Raw genomic sequence first — 24,992 nt, 5'->3', positions numbered from 1 at the left:
ACTAATTTTCATAAAATACTCCAAACTTCTTTGTATGAGTCTGTAAAATTGGGATGGTTAGAAGAATTAATTATAAGAGAACATTTTGTACTTCAAAACAAAACCAAAAAAAAAAAAAAAAAAAAAAAAAAAAAAAAAAGAAAAAGAAACAAAAGGAAAAAACCCATTTTGCTACCACAGGAATCGTTCTTTGTAATTTGCAAATTCTCCCCCAGTTCAGGTACGTGCTGGAGCTGGTGTCTGTATAACGATAAAATATTTAAGACAAGATTTAGAATCACAGGCCTGGGTTCTGACACCAGTCCCACAACTTGCTAGCTGTGTGCCTTGGAGCAAGTTTTTCTTAAGGCCTTGACCTCATGTGTAAAATGGGGCAATGGCACCTACCATACAAGGCTGTAAAGAGGATCGAATTAAATAATTGAGCTTGCTGAAACTCATAACATATTGTCGGGAAGCTAGTAATGCTCAATGAAAGGTAGCTGTTTTTATTGTTGTTGTCATTTTTAATATGTAAACAAGCCTAAAATCTGGATTTTTCAAAAATCTCCCCTCCTCTCTTGCAGGCATTCACAGACACATACTCATATGGTGAATGGAAGTGTCAGAACCAGAACTGGGGCTGGAAAACCTAAGACCTGGGTCAGTTCTCTCTGTCTCTTTCTTTTCACGTTATTCTCTGACAAAGATCAGATCCTATTATTGAGAACTCCAAGAGATTAAATACTTTTTTACACTTGAAATCATTGCATTGACTATTACTTGAAATATAGTTGTCATTGTACCTGGCTAGAAACATTTTTTTTCATTTATTGCACAAATATTTCCTAAGCAGTGACTATGTGTCAGACCCAGTTCCGGTCCCTGGCGATACAGTTTTGAAGACCCAAATCCTTGCTCTGAGGATCTTCCATTCTAGACAAATAAGCATGGAGTGTGATGTCAGGTGCTCTGAGAAAACAAAGCAGGGACTAGAGAGTGACAGGGCCAAGCTCTTTTTGAAAAGACAATCGGCAAAGGCCTCTTTGGGAAGTTACAGTTGAAGGGATGAGGTTGATGAGCGTTAGGGAGTGATGATGCAATCCATGAAGACATAGTGGGGAGAAGTGCTCCAGGCAGGGAAATCAGCAGACATGATGGGGGGCTTGGTTCTTGATGGTGACTCTATTTGTTGAAGTGAAATTTGCCTCTGTGAACATGGCTGTGTATATATTCCTTAGTGAATTTGCCTTGTTGATGGGTCTTTCAATAAAAGTAGAAATTTGGAAGATAGCTGGTGAAAGGTGGGGAGAGAGTCTGGAGGAGTGGGGGGAAGGCTTAAGGGAATGATAAGATGAGATCTTTAAATAGCTCTATATCTCACTGATCTCATTCTTAGGGTGTGTCTACATCAGAGTTTCTTAATCTTTGCACTGTTGATATTTTGGACCGATCATTCATTGTTAAGGGTGGGTGGCGGGATGTTGTCCAGGACACTGCAAAATGTTTAGGAAAATCCTTGGCCTCTACCCACTTGGTTCCCGTAATATTCCCCATTCGTAGCCGTCCAGAATGTCTCCAGACATTGCCAAATGTCCTCTAGGGAGCAAAATCACCCCCAGTTCAAAACCACTGGCCTATATATTGGTGGAGCTAGTGTTTGGAATTTCTTTACTTTAAAAAGCTTATCCCGGGAAAGAAGTTTAATCAACATTTAATTCAAATTTGATTGGGAGGTTAGCTGCATATATCAAGCAGCCATGTGTCAAGTGCTTTTCATATACCAGCTTATTTAATCTTCACAATGATCTGATGAAGGAAGTATCATTAGTGATGCTTTATATATGGGGAAAGTGGGGCTTCTGGAAGTTGACTTGTCCAAGGTCATACAGCTAGTGAATGGTAGAGCCCGGATTCAAACCCAGGTTTATTTGACTCCAAAGACCGTCTTTTGCTCTAGATTTGCACTGTCCAATATGGTTGATACTAGCCATACGTGGCTATTTAAATTAAATTAAATTAAAAAATTCAGTTAGACTAGTTACATTTCAGCTGTTCGACAGCAAACTGTGATTAGTGACTACCATATCAGACAGTGTGGATATAACTTTCCATCATCACAGAAAGTTCTGTTGGCCCAAGCGGATATGGAGGGATAAGATGAATGAGCAGACAGTCTTCATCTTCATGGCTGGCATTTTTCAGGCATTGGGATTCAATGTAGTTCTTCGTCCTACCTCACTGCCAACTGTACCAGTCCTCTCTTCCCCAAGTCCCCACTATTACTTCCTTGGAGAATTCTTGCTCATGCCACTACATTCTGAAGCCTCCCCAGAGAAGGTAGACACTGTTGCTGCCTTTTGGTAATGACTTTCTCTCTGGCTTATATCACTTCCGCAGCCTTACACAATCTACCTGCCACGGTTGGCCTTTCTGTGGGAAATACTTGTAGGAGGCAGGCATGATCCTGGTGTTGCAAGGAGTTTATTTTTGTTTGCAGAAAAGGCTCTTAGAGAAAGAGATGAGCCTGGCTAGAATCATCATGAAGTCTGTTTTTAGTTCTACATAAAACTTGCCCAAAAGCCAAAATAACACTCTGACATCGACTTACTCTACTGCACTCTGCAAGGCAGATGTCCTTATTGCCATGTAGCCCTTTGCCACTCTTCTTGAGTTCAATCTGGGCAGCCCCACTGTGGCTTTGGTTGGCATGTATTTTTGCTTCCTGCATTATCAGCGCACTACTTTAACAACCTGCCCTGGCAGAAGATGCAGGGATGACGGGTAGGTGCGTGGCACCCATGAGAACACGGTACCCCATCCCAAACAGGAGGAAGAGCTCATAGTTCTTATTTATTTTATTTTTTTGATTGAAGTATAGTTGATTTACAATGTTGTGTTAATGTCTGCTATGCAGCAAAGTGATTCGGTTATACATATATACATTCTTTTTTTATATTCTTTCTGATGATGGTTTATCACAGGATACTGAATTTAGTTCCCTGTGCTATACAGTAGGACCTTGTTGTGTATCCATTCTGTATATAATAACTTACATCTGCTCACCCCAGCCTCCCACTCCATCTCTCTTCCAAACCCCTCCCCTCTGGCAACCACCAGTCTGTTCTCTGTGTCCATGAGTCTGTTTCTGTTTCATAGATAGGTTCATAGTTCTTATCGATTATTCCATTGAGATCAATTTCTGAGGTCCAGAGCAGACTCTCATTTTGGAAGCATGACTCCTCAGGTGTTTCTACCTCTGGCTACCAATATTCAGGACATATTTATTGAGCACCTCCTTTGTGCCAGACACTGTTCTAGACACTGGGTTTATAGCAGTGAACAAAACAAAAAATTCCCCTGCCTATATGGAACTTGCCTGTTAGTGGGGAGAGATAGACACAAAAGATAATAAGTAAAATATATAGGATGACAGATGAGATACACGCTATGGAGAAAAATATAGTAGGGAAAAGAGGGAGTGCAGGTGAGGTGGCAATTTGAAATAGAGTGTTCAGGGATGATTTCATCTAGTAAAAACCTAAGGAAAGTAAGATAAAGAGCCATTTGGATATCTGGGAGGATCTGCATTCCAGGTAGAGGAACAGCAAGTGCAAAGGCCCAAGCAGGTAGCAGGAACAGCAAGGAGGCTGGAGGGGCTAGAGTGGAGAGAATAATGTGGAGAGGGGTAGGAGGTGAGGTCAGAGAGGTTGCAGGGGCACTAGAGCACGTAGGACCCTGAAGGCCTCTGTAAAGATTTGGCTGCTGTTGGAGTGAGATGAGAAGCCATTGGGCAGGGAATTGACATAAATGATCACTCTGGCTTCTGTATTGAGAAAAGATTACAGAGGTGTGTGAGGGTTTTAAAATATGTACCCACAGATGCTTCAATACTCCCGTCTTCAAAGAGGGGAGCCTGATTTCCTCTCCTTGAGTGTGGACTGCATTCGGTGACTCACTTCTCACAAATAGAAACGATGGAAGAGGGGTGCGGGACTTTAGAGATTAAACATAAGGAGAAATGCAGCCTCCTCCTTGCCCTCTCATTCTCCCTCTGTTCACTTGCTCTGGGGGAAGCCAGCTGTCAAGTCAGGAGGACACTCAAGCAGCCTATGGACAGCCCATGTGGTGAGGAACTGAGAACTGCTGCCAGTGGCCAGAGAGGAGCTGAGGTCCTCTGTGGACAGCCATGCCGGTGAGGCATCTTGGATCCTCCAGTCAAGCCCTTGGAGGACACGTTAATGTTCACCTCCTGAGAGACGCTGAGCCAGAACAACCCTGCTAAGCCTCCCCTGGGTTCCTGACCCACAGAAACTGTGAAGTAATAAATGCTTATTTTAAGCTGCTAACTTGCTATGCAGCAATAGTAATACAGGGAGCCAGGGCAGAAGCCAGGAGCCCAGTTAAGGGGCTGTTTCAGTTACACACATGAGGAGGTGACTTGGAAGTGGTGAAAAACAGCTTTGCAGTCAGGATACGGTGAGTGAGAGAGGGAAGAGTCGGGCTTTCATCCTGAAAAATGGGAAGGTCAGCTCCCACTTGAGCTCTTAAAATTATTCAGCACATTCAGTCTTTCCCTCCCTAGAAGAATATTTTCTCCTGGCTTCCGTGACACCACACTCTGACTCTGGTTTTCCTTCTACGTCACCGACTGATCCTTTTCATTCTTCGCTGATGCGTCCTCTACTCACGCCCTTGATGTTGGAGTAAGCCAGGCCTGGATTTTTGGCTTTATTCTCTTTTCTGTTTACAGTGTCTCACTGGGAATTCTCATCCTCTGTAAAGACTTTAAATACCATCCATATGACCAGTGATTTCTATTCCTCCGGTTGTGTCCTTCCCATTGAATCCCGGACTCAAAGATCCCTTTGCTTCCTGAAATTTCCATGTCTCTCTCTAATGAGTTCTCAATTTTATCATGACCAAAACAGAACTCTTGATTTCCTGCACCAGCCCTACTCTCACGGCAATGGTCTCCATCTCAGTGAGTGGAACCACCATCATCCCAGTTGTTCAAGCCAAAAGTAGAGGGGTCATTCTTGATTTCTCTCTTTCCTTCAAGCCTCACCTTCAGCAAGTCTGACTGATTCTATGTCCAAAACATATTCCAAACATGTATACTTCCTGCTATGGCCGTGGATACCACCCTACTTGAAGCTATCATCATTTTTCACTTGTCCTCCATCTTCCCCACTGTAGCCAGCGTGATATTCAAAGAACACAAATCAGACTGAGAAGCTCTTACTCTTAAAACCCTTCAAAGACTCTCCATCGCAGTCAAAATCAAATCCAGGCTTGTCAGGGCTAACAAGTTCCTACATGAAGTTGGCCCCTGTCTATCTCTGACTGCGTCTGATACTACTCGCCTGCTTTATTTTTCCTCAGTCACCCTGACCTTCTCTCTGTTTCTTGATGATGCTAAATTCATTCCTGGATTAAGACATTTGCATTCGTTGTTCCCTCTGCCTGGAATACTCTTTTTCAGATATCTGCGTGGCTATAACCTTCTTGTCATTTTGGTCTCATACAAATGTCATTTTCTTGGACAGCCCTACCCTGGGTTCTAAGTCTCCTTCCAGCCCCTTCTTGTCATTTCATCCTTTTCGGTTTTCTTCATAGCACTTGCCTATCCGAAAGTATCTTGTCCATTTATTCGTTTACTTATTTATTTTCAGTCTTCTGGACACCTAGACCCTAACCTTAATCCTAACCCTCATCTCCCTTATTCATTACCATATGTATCCTCAGCCCCTATCACAATACCTGGCACACTGCAGGTATTTGATAAATGACTGTTGAATGTATGCATGCATGAATAAATAAATGATTTGACAAAGAAGAAAAATCCCAATCTACTTTTCCATCACCATCTGAACTCAAGGTAGCACAGGTAAAGGGGAACCCTTCTCAGCTCTATCAAGCCCTCACTTGTCCCTTGGCCTTTTCATTTTCTAACTTCACATACTTGATTCTCTCCTTTCCTCAGATGTCTGCTCAAACGTCACCTTATCAGAGAGGCCTACCCTAACCACTCTTAATCAAATAGATCCCTCTGTCATTTATTTCTAGAGATTCAGGGAGATAATTCATCTCCATTTTCTCCTCCTCTTAAAATATTGGACTGTTTTTTTTCCACTAAGTTGGTGAAGTTGTTAATTACTGTGAAGTCTCTTTAAACTTAATACTTTAGTGAGCCTTTACTGCTCCATAACAAGCTGCCCCAGAACGTAAGGGCTTAAAACAGTAAGTTATTTTCTCATGATTCTACAGTCTGGACTGAGCGCTCTGAGGACTCCTCTGAGGGGCTGGCAGTGGAAGTGATTATAAGCTGGGAGCTCAGCTAGGGCTGTCAACAAGAATGCCTTGGTTCTCCACTGGTTTCTTCACGTGGATCAGGTTTTTCATGGCTTGGCGGCTGGCTTCTAAGAGGGAGTGTTCTGAGCCTGTAAACTCAGAAGCTGCAGATTGCTTGACACCCAGCTTTGGAAGTTGTACTGGGTCACTCGAAGTCAGTCACAGGGCCACACCAGAACCAAAGGGAGAAGATATGACTCTGCCTCCCAATGGGGGAGTAGGAAGGAGTTTATGACCATCTTCAACCCATCATCTTTAATCAACTCAGAAAGGCAATCATTTTGATTTCTGTCTTTGTTGATGAAAATGTTTTTAAAAATACATTAGTCCTGCAAGTAGATTATAATGGACGTAGTCTCCTCAATGATTAAAAGTCTTTCAGAAACTCAGGGTCATTCCCATTATTGTCAAGTTTGGGTCCTAGCCCCAGCTCTGTCACAAGTTACCTAATTTTGTTATCTTGGGAATATCACAGAGGATTTTGGTGTTTTTTTTCTTTTTCTTTCTTTTCTCTTTTAAAAAATTTTTAAATTTTTTGGCTGCTTTGGGTCTTCGTTGTTGTGCGTGGGCTTCTCATTCCGGTGGCTTCTCTTGTTGCAGAGCATGGGCCCTAGAGTGCATGGGCTTCAGTAGTTGTGGCACGCAGGCTCAGCAGTTGTGGCACAGAGGCTTAGTTGCTCCGCGGCATGTGGGATCTTCCTGGACCAGGGATCGAACCCTGTCTCCTCCACTGGCAGGCAGATTCTTAACCACTGTGCCCCCAGGGAAGTCCCCTGGTGTTTGTTTTCTCATCCACAAAATGAAGGGATAGAGTTACATGATTTCTATTTTCATTTCCAGCTCTGAGACACTATAATTTCATAGTTTCATTTAAAAAATACAGGAGGGGGGGGCTCCCCTGGTGGCGCAGTGGTTGAGAGTCCGCCTGCCGATGCAGGGGACACGGGTTCGTGCCCTGGTCCGGGAAGATCCCACATGCCGCGGAGCGGCTGGGCCCGTGAGCCATGGCCGCTGAGCCTGCGTGTCCCGAGCCTGTGCTCCGCAACGGGAGAGGCCGCGACAGTGAGAGGGCCGCGTACAGCAAAAAAAAAAAAAAAAAAGAATTTATCTTAACTCAAACTTCATCCTTCCCCTCCCTCTTCCCCAGGACATTTTCATCTTCTCCATGGCCATAAAAGAAGAGCAACAAGAACCACCTCAAGAGCTAATGTTTATTGAGATGTTTTAATTCTCTCAATGACATTGAGTGAGGTATCACAATTAGCCCATTTTACCGATGAAGAGGCTGAAGCTCAGTCTGTAACTTGGCCAAGATCTCTCAGAGAGGAAGTGGTTAGATCTTGGATGTGAATCTAGACCCTGTAATTCCAGAGTCTTGATCCAAACACTTGATCCAAACACATGCCATCTGGCCACGAAACTAACCAGAATACAAAGTTCTGGATTCAACTGACTGGATTTGTGCGTTGAAGCATAGCATACATACCTAAAAGTACGAAAATCATAAGTATATAGATAGCTTAATGAATTATCCAAAGGGAGCTCACCTGATAAACAGAACATACAAAGAATAGAACATTACCAACTGTCCAGGAGCCCCCTCATGTATCCATCCCAAGTCACTGCCCTCTCTTCCCCAAGAATAACATTCAAACATCTGAATTAGTTTTGCTTGTTTTTAAGCTTCCTATAAATGGAATCATATAGAATGTACTCTTTTTTTAAAAGTTTATTATTATTTTTAAATTGAGATATATTTGACATATAACGTTATATTTGTTTCAGGTGTACAACATAATGATTTAATAGCTGTATGCATTGTGGAATGATTATGTTATTCCTTTTGGAATTAAGGTATAGAACATTTGTTATACAGTTGAAGGAGGGTAATTGTTAAGTTCAGCTAATGTATTCATAGCAGAGACTGCCAGGTGTTCTCCAAAGCCCTTTTTCTTATCTTCCTAGACACACAGCGGAGCTGCATTTCCCAGCCTCCATTGCAGTTAGCTGTTGCCTTGAGACCGTGCTCTCACCAATGAGAGTAAAAGTACTGTATACCCTTTTCCCCTTTCAGTAGGCTGGATAGAGAGAGCCCCCCATTTCTTGAAGATGGCAGAGCCTCCATCAGCATGAGTCCCTGGGTGACTGGTGGGGAAGGGCTGACCTGTTCGCCCACCCATTACTATAATAAATGAACTTCATTGTGTTTGGGTCATTACATGTATGTATAATTATATATAATATCATTATATATATAATATAATTATATACTGGCTGGTCTATTTGTTACAGTAATTAGTCTATCATACATAAGTTTTACTGTGTTTTTCAAGATGTTTCAAAATACTTTAATGCTATTCTACTGGCTACAAAAAAGAACTAAATTCTTTTCTATCTGTTGAGACATCTTCAATACTAAGATGATATCCATAATGTCCTATGTGTCTCAGGCCCTAAACTATCCTCAGAATATGCCCTGAAGTTTCTCTTTATACCCATCCTCATCTCTGCCCATCGACTTCCCATCAGCCTTTGGTTAGTTATTAAACAAATACCACTTTAGGCATCAATTATGTACCACCAGTGTTACAGGCATCGCTGAAAAGCAGTGAACAAAACAGAGAAAACCCTGCACTCACGCAGCTTAGGGGAAGTTAGTGGCCTCAGGCGGTCCCTTGGTCAGCCACAGTAACTATCACTGCAGTCCAGAACCCCACACAGACAATAAACTTGTTCTGATAATTGACTTTACCATATAATGGAGATATCCCACTGAAAGTTTTTAAAAAATTATTTCTAAAATGGGCCACACATTTCCATTTTTTTCTAGACTCAAGGTACAGAACACAGTTTTACCTCATTATCATTATAACTGCATTATGCGGTAATGTAGCAGTAAGTCAAGGGCCAATGAAGTGCAGAGAACAATTTGCCCACACAACACGGCCTCAGATTGCTATGCCTTTTGAATTCTCACATCTACCCTTGACAGTTTTTCTATTTCCTTCATCCCAGTTGGGTTGTTTCTACTCTCCCACCAGAATCCATTTTCACCTTGCAATTTGCTCCTTGTAGCGAAGAGAACTGAGAACTCAGGTTTTCTCGAATAGGGTTCTAATAAGGACGAAGTGAGAGGGCACAAGGCCACTGGAACCTTGGTTTTGCAATGCAGCTTTGACTGATAGAAACTTTCCTGATCATTTGTTGCTTCCTTGCTGAGTTGTAGGTAGCTGCGGTCGATGGATATTTGATTTTTGTACCTGAGCCAAAATTTTGCCTGATGTTTGCTTGATAATTCTGCTCTTGTCCGTTTGTAGAAATGTTCACACTTTGCAAGAGGGAAATAAAGAGATTAATTGCCAGAAACTCTGTTAGCCATTGGACTTTTAATAAAAACAGATTTTGGAGAAATTTGAAGAGGTTTTATTGTGGGGAAAGAATAAGAGTTCTGTGCTCCATGAAAGCTGGTGACCAGGGAGCTGGCCTGGAGAATGAGGTCTAGAGGGAGAAGCCCTGGGGCCCAAACAGAAGGGTTCCAGGGAGTAAGTCTCAGGTGACCCTGAGGAGGGCAGGTTTGCCTTAGAATTTTAAGTGGGCCTGCAGTTCAGACAGAAAGGATTTTGCCTTCTCCCAGGGAATTGTGGTAAATAACCATGGCGTTGACCTAGGGGAGACACTGGTAGTTAAACTAGAAAGTGGAACTGCGGTTGACTCTAAAAATCTAATTTATGGATTAACTGGTGCCCAGTCAAAATAACTAATAATTCTGAGACTATAATTACCTGCCTGTAGGCTTTCTATTTTTCCTCCAATTTTCTACTTTTCTGCATTTTACAAATGTTTAATAATGAACATGCATTCCTTTTATAATAAAAAAATCCAATTAACTTAATTAGAAAAAAATTACCTACCAGGTGACGGGAGGTTTCTCATTAATTTATCATTGGCTGTCATAGTCTGGCTTCAAGATCTCTGCCTGCTGAGAAACAGTAACTCGTGTGCTCTCAATGGCTGAATCCAGGTGTGTGTTGTAGGGGGCGTGAGGGAGGGGAGGGAGGTGATAGGAAGAGTGAAGGGAAAAACAGTCCCCCAGAGCACCATCTTTGGAAAAGAGAGCCACTGCAACTCCCTCTAAGTGGGGGCAGTGCCCATGGCTTTGGTGATTTCAAAAGGGGAGGGGAGGGAAGGAAGCAGAATTTCTGCTGGGGGTGGGAGGAGCCCTCTGTGTGTCTGATTTAGTTACACTACGTCCACTATCACTGATGGCGTTACATTTGGAAAGCTGGGTTTGCTCCAGACCGGAGCCTGGAAGAGAAGTCTGCCTCTATGCTGTGTGGTTCCTGCGAGGGTGCCAGAGATGGAGGAGCCAGCTAGCTTCTCTCCCACCCAGGGCCATATTCTATCTCCCGCTGATGGGCTAGTTAGGTAGGCTTGTTGGGTAGATCTGCTTTGATACTGCCCGAAAGGTTATAAAATCATCAGCATTTCTCTAGGTTAGACCTGATGTTGGTGTTTGGCTGACCTGAATGAAAACTTGGGAAGACCTGAAGTGATTTACTCAATGCAAATGGAACCGTTAATTTTACTTTCATCTGAGGAAGTCAACATCCCCTAGTGAGCAGCCGCTCTGAGCTCATTAAGGAAATAAAGGATGAAATCTTTGCCAGCCCAGGCTCCAGATGGAAGAGTCTCCCATTTCTCTGAAGTGCAGTGCCATCCTGGGATTCCAACATCACACCCCACACGTAGGGGAAGGAGGAATTTAGTCACAGTTTGCGCTGAGGGTCAGAGGACGGCAGATGAGAATTAAGGACACAATGGAAAATGAAAATGTGTCATCACAAAGGAAAAAATATATATATCTGGAATTGGAAAGGATGTTCATACTCTGAAAGAAGCACTCACGCACTAGGTATGGTTCATGCATGACAGCTTTGTAATAATCATTCCATTATCGATTAACCTCACATTGTGATGCCGGTAGTTAATTGTAGCCTTTTTCCTGTTTTTGGCTCTGGTGTTTAAAGGCAAAATAGGCCCTTTGTTATGCTCTCAGAAGAACTATTTACACATTTTGATTTGGCAAAGAACAGCTCATTTTTTTCTGGGCTCTTCTGGCTTTTTTATTCCATATGGAATATGCAAGCAAAACTGGCTGAACTTTCAAACATCAGCTAAATCCTAATAATCACTACATATTATAAGTGTAAGTGTTCCTTACCTTGCTATTCTCAAATGGCTGTATTTATTATAAACCAAGTCAACATTCTGCCACAGAAAGGTCAGTCTAACGGGGCCATCAGTCTGCTGCACGAATACTTCCAGAGCCAGAGGCCCTCTGACGCTGCTCGTTCAGCTTTGCAGGCAGCCTGATCTGGAATGTGGTTCTCTCCCCAGGGAAGGGTCCCCAGGCACCATGTGGAGGAGGGGAGGTTGTGAGCAAAGTCATCAACCCCTGAAAAGATGTCCTGACCTCCCCAGGACTGAACTTTCAACCTCTTGAGCTGACAGTTAGTGGTGGATGCACAAATTTTGTTTGCGACTAATTGCAGCTTATAAATGGAGCATTGTGGCCCTGGAAAAGAGTCTCTCTCCCCAGGGTCACCCAAGTGGAATCTGGACACAAGAGAGCCTGTCCCCTAATGGGCCTCCTCCGTGAGCCCTTCCCACCCTCTTGGGCTCTGGGCTTGCCTCCTTCATCAAGTTGAGAGCTAGAGGGCACAGCAGGAGACTCCTCTGCGAATCTTCTATTCCAAATGCCAGGCTATTCATAGCAGCTTGCAGCTCCCTCAGGAATTCCCACAGACTGACTGCCCAGAGCTGACTATTGTCTCGCCACCCAGCAGCAGTGGGGCCTCTCACCGACCCAAGGACACACGCCATCTCAAAGCACAAAATGCTTTGCAAACCATCTATTGGGGGTTCATCAAGGAAACTCTGGGAAGTTGAGAGGAAGCAGAGGCAAGTTGGGACGGTAGAGGGTGGATAAGATTTTCCAGCAGATCCACTGCTTCTTGTTAGTTTCTCAAAGCAGATACAGTTTGTAAATGATGAGGAAACGATGGAATGGTTTAGAACAAGAAGCCACATTTCCATCTATTGGAGGCGGCACTAGGGATGTGTCCAGCCTCTCTCTGATAGCACAGCTGGCTGCATGTGTGAATCACAGACCCCACGGACAGAAACCTTCAGCTGTAAGACGAAAGGGGTAGCCAAGGGTGACTCTCTTTGTTTTCTCCGAGAATCTCATTGGACTGAGGAGATAGCTAATATCACCCTGTATCCTAAGACCATGAAAAGAACATAAGGAACTCTGTGAAAGTGTGGAGTGAGCTTCCCAGACCAGCGTCATATTGTTTTCAGTTAATCAAATTTGTCAAATCGTTCCCAGTGCCTTAGAGCTAAAGCGTGATACTTAGGACCACGGTAAACAAATCCCCAGCCATCTGCTCTGACAGCTGTTGGACCTTGAGCAAGAACTTGTACCCGTGGAGTCTTCTGAGAGCCCCAGGCGCAGGGATGGACTAGAACGGTTCAATCATCAAGCGGCCAAAGGTTAAAACTACTAATGGCCCTTGGGATATCTGCACCCAGCCAGTGGCGCTCCCAGGAAGGAGGTACAAGAGCAAAATTTCTGCTCTGCCGGTCAGCCTCCCAACACCCCAGTTTCTGTGTCCGCTGGATATTTTCTCGATACCTTTAGCCTAGCCTTAAAAATCAATGCAGTTAGTGAACAGCTTAGTTGAAACTGAACACATCTATTGATGCTGAAACGAGAGCTGTGCACTTCCAGCCAATTTAAAGAAATCTGCTCTGATGATCTATTCGATTCTGTGGCTTTCAAGTGTGAGGGCTCAGAGAATTAGCTTGCAGTTACAGTAAATTATTTCTATGAAAGTTGTTTGCTTCTAACAAGTTAGTTTTCGTGTGCCAATTTCATTAGGCCAACTGGGTTTCATAAATGATGTTAGAATAAGATGAACAGCCATCCCAGTTATCCTGAGACTGTCCTTGTTTTAAAACTGAAAACCCCATATCCTGGGAAAATCCCTCATTCCTGGACAAACTGGGATGGTTTGTCACTATACCAAGTCCTTTGCCTTCCAATGAGTCAGGATGTCCTGCTGAGTTTGAAAGTGTAGCAATGTAATAAATTCTGAGTTTCTGCGTTTAAAATCTTAGTGGGGTACAGATTGAAAGGGGGTCATCTGAAAGTGGGGAGGGGCTTCTCTCCTGGAGATCTGTTTATTTTGTAATTATCCAAGAGTAAGGGGACCCTTTCTGACATGTGACAATTTTAAAAGGTTACTTTACATTTACAGTTACTGCAAAATACTGGCTATATTCCCTGTGTTATACAATACATCCTTGAGCATGTCTTATACCCAATAGTTTGACCTCCCACTCCCCCATCTCTCTATGCCTCCCCACAATGGGTAACCACTAGTGTGTTCTCTGTATCTGTGAGTCTGCTTCTTTTTTGTTATATTCACTAGTTTGTTGTATTTTTTAGATTCTGCATGTAAGTGATATCATCCAGTATTTGTCTTTTTCTAAGTCAGTGCTTTTTAAACTTGAATGTGTCAACGAATCACCTTGGGGATCTTGTTAAAAATGCAGGTTCTGGTTCAGTAGATCTGGGGTGAAGCCTGAGATTCTGCATTTCTAACAAGCTCCGGGTGCTGCTGGTGGTCCGAGGCCCACATTTTTTTTTCTTTTTTTGCGGTACGCGGGCCACTCACTGTTGTGGCCTCTCCCGTTGCGGAGCACAGGCTCCGGACGCGCAGGCTCAGCAGCCATGGCTCACGGGCCCAGCCGCTCCGCGGCATGTGGGATCTTCCCGGACCGGGGCATGAACCAGTGTCCCCTGCATCGGCAGGCGGACTCTCAACCACTGTGCCACCAGGGAAGCCCCGAGGCCCACATTTTATGTAGCAAGGTCCCGGGTGACTGTACCTAAGTTTTCTTTACCTTTAGGACATTTCTAAAGAGAGACAGAGGAAAAAAATATTTTAAAGGGAGTAGAGGAAGAAAATTGCACTTTATATCCTCGAAAATAATGTCTGTTGAGAAAGAATCCTGTGAGCTTTAGTGTGCCACACAAATGCGATTAGAATTGAACCAAAACATCGGCGTACCTAGGAAAGGAAGGCAGATGGGAGGAGGTAAAGGAAATAAGGAGCGGGGTGGCAATTACAGTGTCTGTGGCTGGAGGGGAGCCACTCTTTTTCAAAGTACCAGCGCTCGCCTTTTCTTCCATCACTCTCTCAGCTGAACTTTATAGCAGTCAGGCGTTTCCCTTCCAAAGGTTGCTCCAAGTGTAAGCGGTACTTTTGGTGTGAGGCAGGGAAATGTCTCATTCCCTTTCAACTGGTTGCAAGAACCCTACAAAAAGACCCATTAAAGATGAAAAATGAAATATGCTCTGAAAAATGTCCCAGTCTTTTCCTGTTGGTTGTCGTTTATGGTGTTTCTGAAGACACAAAAACAGATAATGAAGTACATAAGTAAGTAGAAGAGGAAATATCATTAAGTCAAATGCCTGACAGGAAATGGATTATGCTAAATCACATACAGTTCTGATATTGTTTTTTTTGTTTTGTTTGTTTGTTTTTATTGTGATTATTGGTTTATTTATTTATTTAATTTTTTTTTTACATCTTTATTGGAGTATAATTGCTTTACAATGGTGTGTTAGTTTCTGCTTTATAACAAAGTGAATCAGTTATACGTATACATATGTCCCCATATCTCTTCCCTCTTGCGTCTCCCTCCCTCCCACCCTCCCTATCCCACCCCTCTAGGTGGTCACAAAGCACCGAGCTGATTTCCCTGTGCTATGCGGCTGCTTCCCACTAGCTATCTACCTTACATTTGGTAGTGTATATATGTCCATGCCACTCTCTCGCTTTGTCACAGCTTACACTTCCCCCTCCCCATATCCTCAAGTCCATTCTCTACTAGGTCTGTGTCTTTATTCCCGTCTTGCCTCTAGGTTCTTTGTGACTTTTTTTTTTCTTAGATTCCATATATATGTGTTAGCATACGGTATTTGTCTTTCTCTTTCTGACTTACTTCACTCTGTGTGACAGACTCTAGGTCCATCCACCTCACTACAAATAGCTCAATTTCGTTTCCTTTTATGGCTGAGTAATATTCCATTGTATATATGTGCCACATCTTCTTTATCCATTCATCCGATGATGGACACTTAGGTTGCTTCCATGTCCTGGCTATTGTAAATAGAGCTGCAGTGAACATTTTGGTACATGACTCTCTTTGAATTATGGTTTTCTCAGGGTATATGCCCAGTAGTGGGATTGCTGGGTCATCTGGTAGTTCTATTTTTAGTTTTTTAAGGAACCTCCATACTGTTCTCCATAGTGGCTGTACCACTTCACAGTCCCACCATCTGATACTGTTTTACAATAACGGTTGTTAACGCAATTCAGTGAACCGCTATTGTTCACACAGCCCTGGTTAATGAGATGACACATTTAGGGGCAGAAGAGGAATTCTGGGATGAAATGTTTTAATTATTTAAGAACAAAATATACGTGCCTCAGAAATGGATAAGATGTTGTTGTTCCCCAGATTGCATCAGTTGTGATCCTGGGAGTGTTCACATCCCTTTCCCTGAAGAGAAGCATCAATGTGGATGATCAAATTGTCACTAAGCACCAAAAAAACCCTCCAATGTATGTTTATGTTCCATGAAAAAAATGTGCTCTACCCAGTATGACTTTTGCTTACTGCTCTTTCAGGGGCTTTGGATGCAAATAGAAAACACTTTTTTCCTGTCAGGTCATCAACACAGAAGTAGCCCAAACTATGCCCCAGATTTCTTTGCATTTCCACAAAGGAGGAATACGGAATTGGAATAAACAGATTTCACAGTTTTCCCTTACCTAGGAATCTGCCTCTGTTCAATTGTCTGTCATGTTTTTGTTTTGAACAGCCAGCTGCTCATAAATGTTCCTTTTGATCTGATGTCCTCAGATGCCCTTTCAGACTGTGCCAGGCTGGTGAGTGGAGCTGTTGATTGACTCATCACCAACACAGGTGGTTGCTCAGCCCAGCACACACTGCTCCAGTTCTTTAGAGAACACTGGTCCTGCTCCTTTGTCTTCACATGGACGAAAATTGCCCCGTTACATCTTAGGTGTGCTTCCCTCTCTTTTTCCTCGATATGGGTATGCGGGGGCTGGTGGAGGGAGGGTCAGTGAAAGAGGGCCAGTTGTATTCTTCTGCCTCTGCAGCCCCCGTGTTCACAACCTCCAGTGGGGACCATACACACACGTCTAGACACCATCCCGGCTCCTCAGGTGTCCACACCGTGGACTTTGCTGCTGGTGGCGAGCCACAGCTCACAGGCAACGGTCTGTTTAATGTCCCTCCTTGCCTCCTTTCCTTTAATTTGCTCCATCACTTGCACAGATTTACACACTTATTCCTTTTATATACAGTTTGGGCATTTAACCTTATAACTGTCTTCCTCTCTCTCTCATATACGTGTGTATAGGTATATGTGTTCCGTAACAGCTTATGGAAAAAGCTGAATGAACTTTTGCCCAGCCCAGTATGCATATCTGGCCGAGCTGCGGGCGGCTCACGAGATCTTAGTTCTCTATTTAAAGTCATAATTTCCCCCTCCACTCCCCCACCCGCCCCTGCTTCTTTCTATTCTCTACAACTGCCTTGTTACATCTGACTCTGCACTCTGCTCCTGAGGGCATCGGGTCGTTCAGTCTTTCAGTCATGGAACAAATATTTTTGGAGTGCCTCCAATGTGGCAGTCACAGTTGTAGGTACTGGCGTACCACACTGACCAAAACAAAGCCCTGGCTCCTTTCATTCTAGTGGTGGGGCGGAGAGCCAGTCAACAAACACAGAACCAAATAGGTAAGCACTACATTAGATGGTAATGAGTACTAGGGAGAAGAATGTATAAGGTCAGGAGGATGGGGGTACAGCAGGGGACGTGGGGTGGTGCTCTTGTGCAAGGAATGGACGGCGGACGCCACATCCGGGGCTACTCCTGAGGGGTGGGTTTCATACAACTCCAGGCGGTGCCTTTCTCCTCATGGCTATTATACATCCACGTGGTTATGAAAATATTCTGGCAGATGGGATCAAATTGAGAAAGAGAGGAACTTTCTTCTGATTTGTCCGTTTGGACTAATGCTGGAGCTTGATAAGGTGACATTTTAGCAGAGACCTGGAGGAAGGGAGGGAGGGAGTCACACAGGTGTCAGGCAGATGAACAGCAAAGGTGAGGCCCTGAAGCAGGGGCTTCTTGGTGGGTCGGGGTCACAAGGCCAGCGGCTGGAGCAGAGGGAGTAACAGGCAGGTGGTAGGAGGTGAGGCTGGGGTGGAGGAGGGCAGATCACAGAGGGCTTGGGAGACCACTGGAGGGCCTTTGTCTTTCATTTTAATGGAAACAGAAAGTAGCTGGAGAGCTCTGAACTAAGCAGGGCTGTGACCTGATTTACATATTTTATGAATCACTCGGAAATATGGAGATCTGTTGCTGGGAACAAGAGTACCAGAAGATAATAATGAGGTTATTGCGATTCTCCAGGTGAAAGAAGACAATGGTGTGGCCCAAGGTGGTGACAGTGGAATTAGTAGAGAATATTAATTCTGGATATGTTTTTGGGAGGAGCCTTTCATGTGATTCCTGAGATCCACTGGCTTCTTGCCCAAAGCGATGAGAGGCCCTTTCTTGCACACCAGGTCTATTTCACCAATCAATATCCTTCAGAAGGTATGGCGGAACCTCAGCATTGGAAGGGCTCTTAGAGGCAGGACATCTAGTGGAAAAAGAGTGAGAACAGAGATACTTGGTTTGGTCTTCACGTTGTGGAGTCTTGGATTTTGATGGAGGTGGGTAAGAATGAGATTGATGCCTCATAATAAACGTTGGTTTGTCTGAAATTCACAGTGGTCCCACACTAGTAAACTAAAGGTGGAGGCTGGATCCTATTGTAAGAAAGCACAAGATCTGAGAGCTCCCAGTCTCACCAAATTCTCCTCTGAGAGTGTCTATTCTAACCTCTCACATAATGCAGGGGTTCCTGGCCCAGCATCCCAGAGCATGTAAACCTGACTGTGACTACACGTCCTGGCAGAGTTCTCATTATTTCAAGGGCATTCACCATTCTCTTGGACACTTCCAAGCTTCTGGAAGTTTCTTCTTGGACAGGATTGAAATCCTTCTCTTTTCTACCCTTCTGCCCTCTGGAGCTATGCTGGCCAAGGAGAGACAATACAGCTGTATTGGTTAAGAGCATGGGCTCTGGAGCCAGACGGTCTAGGTCAGAATTCAAGTTCTCTGTGAACTTGAGCAAGTTACCTAACTCATCTGTGTCTCAGTCTCCTCATCAACAAGGTAGCAAATCTAAAGCACTTATAAGAGGACACGATACAGACTAAGTGCCCAAAAAGGGTAACTATAATGATTTATCCTGCATATTGATATGAATGTGAGAACCGGTTCCATATGTGAACACAGATTTCAAGAAGCTATACTTTCCCTGTCATTTACCAATTCTCTAAGTTGTGTAACCCCACATGATTCCTGATAGCAACTATCAATGAAATCTTACAAAAGCAAAGCGCCTGGGTTTGCCTTGGTGGGCAGCAAGGAAAGGGGATTTACTCTTTACTGGTCTGAGGTTCAAGTAGCAAGAAACCTGCTGTTGGGTCTCCAGCATTTAGAGGTTGACTCCATCTCAAATATTGATTCCCAAACCCCATTTCACTTAGGAAGCAGTTTTTCAGGATGCAGTGAAATGGTGTTAGACTAGGTTTTAGACTCTGATTTTGGGCATTTGAATCTGGCTCCGGCATTTCTTATTCTATAATCATGGGCAACTTATTTAGTGATAATTACAATAACACTACATATTCCTTAGGTTTGTTGTGAGGAGTAAAGTAGACAATGCATATAAAGTGCTTAGCACAATCTAGCTGATCCAGAAAGACTAGCAATAATTTTAAGGTCTAGAAATAAATTTCTAAGATGAAGTCAATTCTTAAAAATGACCGTGTTTGAAAGTAACCAAAACTACATTCTCTGGGCTCCTTAGGGCATTTTATGTAGAGAGGAAGACAGGAAAATCAAGACTTGCTGCTGCTACCTTCCTGCCAAGTGTAGGCTCCCAGGGCTCAGGGAGGTTCATGATTGGAACCTAGTGGAGCTGACCTCAACATCAAAGAACTGCAGGAGGGCTTCCCTGGTGGTGCAGTGGTTGGGAGTCTGCCTGCCAATGCAGGGGACGCGGGTTCGCGCCCTGGTCTGGGAAGATCCCACATGCCACAGAGCAACTGGGCCTGTGAGCCACAATTACCGAGCCTGCGCGTCTGGAGCCTGTGCCCTGCAACAAGAGAGGCCGCGATAGTGAGAGGCCCGCACACCGCGATGAAGAGCGGCCCCCACTTGCCACAACTAGAGAAAGCCCTCGCACAGAAACGAAGACCCAACACAGCCATAAATAAATAAATTAATTAATTAAAAAAAAAAAGAACTGCAGGAGACTCTGAAGTCAGCTTACCTGACTGATACCTACCCAGCAACTGAAAATTAGAAATTTGCTTGAACTGGTTATTTGGTAGCAGGTAGTTTTTTTGGGGGTAGGAGATACATATATATATATATATAGTTGAGGTATCATTGATTTACAATATTATATGAATTTCAAGTGTGCAACATAGAGATTCAACATTTGTGTAGATTGTACTCCATTTATAGTTATTATAAAATATTGGCCATATTCCCTATGCTTTACAATATATCCTTGCAGCTTATTTATTTTATACATAGTAGTTTGTATCTCTTAATCCCCTGCCCCATCTTGCCCCTCCCCCTTTCCTTCTTCCCACTGGTAACCACTAGTTCGTTCTCTATATCTGAGTCAGTTTCTTTTTTGTTGTATTTGCTAGTTTGTTTTATTTTTTATATTGGGCATGTAGATTTTTTAACAACGTTTTTTTTTCCTGAAAACAAAAATAATACACTTTTGTAGTAGAAATATAGGAAAGCACAGAATAACCCAGAGAAGCAAACCATGTTTATTTCCACTGCTCAGAAGTTTTCTGCACAGCACACCAGGTGGGTAAGCAGCATAAGGCAGGGTGAGTCTGTCTGGTCCACTTCCAAGACCCTCGCAGGTACAGCTCCTGGTACAGAAGGGTCCTTGGTAATAAGTTGTTGGATGAATGACATATAATCAGGTGTATAAATATATTTCTGTCCCCACTGGGGGTCATAATTGTCAGGTAGATTTCTTTTCATGTTTCTTTCACTTAATTGGGCCCTCTGAAATATTGAATTTAAAGCCAGCAGTGAGTATAAGTAGATCCTAAATGAGTCAAGAATCACAGGCTCCTGTTTTGCCCATCTGTTGATCCACAACCCAGGAAGTGCTCATATGAATGGATCCTGAAGGCTGAGTTTGCTGATCTTAAGTGAATGGACCCTGCCTTGGTTTCTCCTCTCTAGGCTCCAAGGGTCAGTTGGTTCTTTAGCCTGGCCTCACCCAGAAATCTTTCCTCCTGAGAGTTTTTAAATTGCACTTTCGATTATTTGGAGGAGTTTTGCAAACATTTTAGAGGATTTCCTCCCCCATCCCAATTCAGCATTCCTTCTAATTATGATAAATACCACTTATTAAATACTTACCATAGGCATGGCCCTATGCTAAGCCTCAAACAGGTATTATCTTATTTGATTCTCATAACAACTCTTTGCGTGGGTCCTCACCACTTTTATTTTATAGCTGAAAGAATTAGAGACTTAGGAAGGTGAAATGACTTTCCCAAAGTCACACAGCTTGTAAGTGGGAGATTCTAGTCAAGGTCTGCCTGACTCTGAATTCCATGCTTCAACCCCCTTGATTGCTGTCATCACAGTTTATGTGTAATTTTGCGTACTGTTCTTTATATTTAGCTTTATTTGATGAGCATTTGCCCAAACTATTCTATTACCTTCAGCAGCCTCATTCGAAATGTCGAAATAGTATTCTGAGTAGAATGTCAGAGCAGAAATGACCAACACAGGAAATTCAGAGAGTCAGGAAGAGGGCTTCCCTGGTGGCGCAGTGGTTAGGAGTCCGCCTGCCGATGCAGGGGGCGCGGGTTCGTGCCCTGGTCCGGGAGGATCCCACATGCCGTGGAGCGGCTGGGCCCGTGAGCCATGGCCGCTGGGCCTGCGCGTCGGGAGCCTGTGCTCTGCAGCGGGAGAGGCCACAGCAGTGAGGGGCCCGCGTAGGCAAAAAAATAAATAAATAAATAAAGAAGAGCATCCTGTTGTGGAGCCCCGGGAGTGAGATGGGGACAAACTAAAAGCCTACTAGCATAAAGGGACCAGGTGCTAGGAGACCTGCAGCTTGGCAGACTCAACATTTGGCTCTCGGGAAATGATAGGAACACTGAACAAAGGGGCTACAGAGGGGGGAAAGGGAGATTCTAGATTTTTACATTTTCCTATATCTGTTTTTTGCCTATCGGCCCTATTTTTCATTGGGCTGAACTTTTCTTATTACCCAGATTACATGGCATATTACGAGGGTTTTACCATCAGAGGTCTGGGGGGCATAGGTGAGAAATACCGTCAAATGCAGATCTGCTGCTACGATCTCTCTCTCTCTCATCTGAAGAATCTGGAGGATGACTAGCAAGGGATAAAAGAGGCTCTTCTTCCTCTCCCCCATCCTCCCCCTTCTGGGGGCTGGGTCTTTCTGTCCTCAGAAACCTTGGCTCTGTCCGTCAACAAGGCTGTGAGGGTTGCTGCTGCTTCAGACACTGCCCGGGGGCAGATTGCTGGACCCCCAGCACAGCCCTGCCTTCCACACAATAAAGACCCTTCAGCTTCTCCCCCAGCTGTCTTGGGACCACCCCTGGTACGATGGGGGTGGCCGACTGAGTGGACCCCAGTGCAGGAGGGCAAAAGAGAGGGAGGTAGAAGGGCACGGTTAAAATCAGAGATTTTTTTGAACGCCGGGTTACAATCTCACCTCTGCCGTTTATCTGTGTAATTTTGATTTGTGTCACTTCACCTGGCAGAACCTCAGTTTTTCGATCTATAAAATGGTGATGATAGTTCCTAACTTACAGAATTGCTGAAAGGATTAAATAAAATTCAAGGATTGTGCTTGCTGTTCCATACATGTTCACTGATACTCATGTTGTCAGCCTTAACAGCCTGAGAAACTACTTTCTTCTATTTTGAAAACAGTCCTATTTTGGTGTAATTTTCTTCTACTTAGTTAAACTGGTTCATTTATGCCTGGGTGAATTAATTTACTAACCTTCCCTTCCCTCCCCCAAAGTTTTTGTTCTTCTAGGTTCATGGCTTGGAGAAAGGAGGTGTAGGTCCTTTTCCTTTGAAGGATACTGGGGCCTGAGGCGACCCTCAGGTGACCTTCTGTTCTTGTCAGAGAATCTAGCTGGAGAGAAGTGTGCAGGAGGCACAGGAATCGTCTGTGGGTTTTTTTTTGTTCGGGAGTATTTAAAGGCATGTGTTATTCTTTGTAGGTTGTGTACAGAAGCTATCCTAACATTTGCAGGTGAGAGAGTGAAATATTCCTTTCTCAGGACAAGACATTCTGTTTGCATTATCTGTTTTTTTCTTTAAGTCTTGGGAACCCAGAAGAAGAAAGTGTGTGACCCTGAGAGGAAAGTGTGGCCTGAGAGAAAAGTGTGACCAATAATTGCTGATGGGAATTAACACTACTCTGTGATCTGTGTGGTTGTCATTAGTAATACAGTCAGGTTGCAGGAGGTTTAGAACAATGAGAAGAAAGAAAGAAAGAAAGAAAGAAAGAAAGAAAGAAAGAAAGAACGAAAGAAAAAAAGAAAGGGAGGGAGGGAGGAAGGAAGAAAGAAAGAAAGAAAGGGGGAAAGAGAGAAAGAAAGGAAGGAAGAGTCTCATATTTTAGTAAAACAAGAAGGAAACTTATGTCCCAATAGTAGGAAGGGATTTTAGGGTTAAATGGTGCCAGTTTGCTAAGAGTCTGCTTCTTTATATTCCTCTAAGCAGGTCCTCAGTTCCTAGGCAGTCACCCTATTTCTGCTTTCAAGGCTAAACATTGTCATTTCTCCTGTGACTATAGCAAGTCATCATTTCTCTTTCTAGAACGTGGGTTCAGAAAACTGCAATTGTTAACAATTTTAGCATTGAATCTTAGGACAAAACTGAAAAAAATATTTAAGTGCTGGATTGTTTCTCGAAACTACTCGATTTAGGGGATTTTAAATCACCAGGAATAGTCACGGTTGATTATTCTAAAAGCGATTGCATTTACCCAGATCTCAAAATTAATCATGCATATTTGCTTGGATAGACATGTTGATGCTGTTTACCGCAAATAGTCCCTCAAAGCTCAGGATCCGTTTTTAATTTTTACCCCAAATTAGAATTTAGCTTTTGAACAAAACTTGTGTACAGTTACTTAAAATTCCATGTAAATATATAAACTCCAACTTGTTCTCATTTAATTTCTCTGCCATTTTCACAGGCAATTTTTACATGAAAATCATGTCACCCTTAACAACCTAGACTTATTTCATTTCCCTTTAATGGTTTTGTGTTCCGAGTTTCATTTAAGAATGGATTGCTTACATTTCACTTACAAATCTCCCTTCTAATCACGGTTATTAATATCACAATTCTGTTGTAATATCTGTAAGAGCACAAAATGTGTCCTCTTAAAGATGCATTTGCCAACCCCTGAACTGCATACATTTCAATTACAACTCTCCCTCATAATTATTATTATTAATATCACAATTACCATCGTAATATCCATAAGACTGCAGAAGGTGTCCTGTCATGGGTGCCTTTACAAACAGCTTGTCCAGTTTCCTCTTAAGAAAAATGTGGCAGACTTCATCTAAATTCGACTTCCCCCTATAATTTACATTAGACAACACACTCCATCAATAAAACCATCAAAATGATCTACTGCATTGTAGACAAAAGTTATTGTGTCAAGTTGACACTAATCAGTTAATTCCAGTAAACCTTCAGATAAACAAAAGCTTGTTGTCTATTACTGATGTGTGTGATGGGCCCCTTGTATGTCCTATGGTTCTGCCCATCTATAGAGATGTATCTGGCAGACACTTGCCCTGAGGCGTCTATATGGAAACCGAGACAAGATCTATAGTTAATGATGTTGACCCTGACTCCCCCAACAGAGATTGAATTCAAATCCTCATAATATCTCGACAGCTGATATGTATACTGTGCTAATAATATTAACAATTACTCTGCCACTGGGATTCCCCAGGCTCTGACTTAAGCGATTTTAAAGCTTCTTCCCTAATATGAACTGATTTCCTTGTTTATAGCCAACATCAGCACCGTCTCCCCATTAAGACAAGGATGTCTGTGTTTCTGAATGGGGAAAGGCTTTTCTTAATGTAGGTGTCTTATATTTCTAAGAAATTCTGTGGGAGTTAAACAACTTCTGGACAAACTGATAGTATAGGTGATGGTGTGAGAAAGTGTTTCTAGTCACTATTTCCCTGGCAGGCTGGGCTAGCAGGACTCGGGAGAGAGCTAGCTTCGCATTCTTACCGTTGACGCGGATCAGAGAGCATTCCGAATGTCAACAGGCCTTGTCTGGTGTGGCTCTCCTTTGGACATGAAGGGG

This window comes from Lipotes vexillifer, unplaced genomic scaffold (genome assembly GCF_000442215.2).
Source record: "Lipotes vexillifer unplaced genomic scaffold, Lipotes_vexillifer_v1.1 scaffold1272, whole genome shotgun sequence".
Classification (NCBI taxonomy): domain Eukaryota; kingdom Metazoa; phylum Chordata; class Mammalia; order Artiodactyla; family Lipotidae; genus Lipotes; species Lipotes vexillifer.
Note: the sequence above shows the minus strand (reverse complement) of the source record.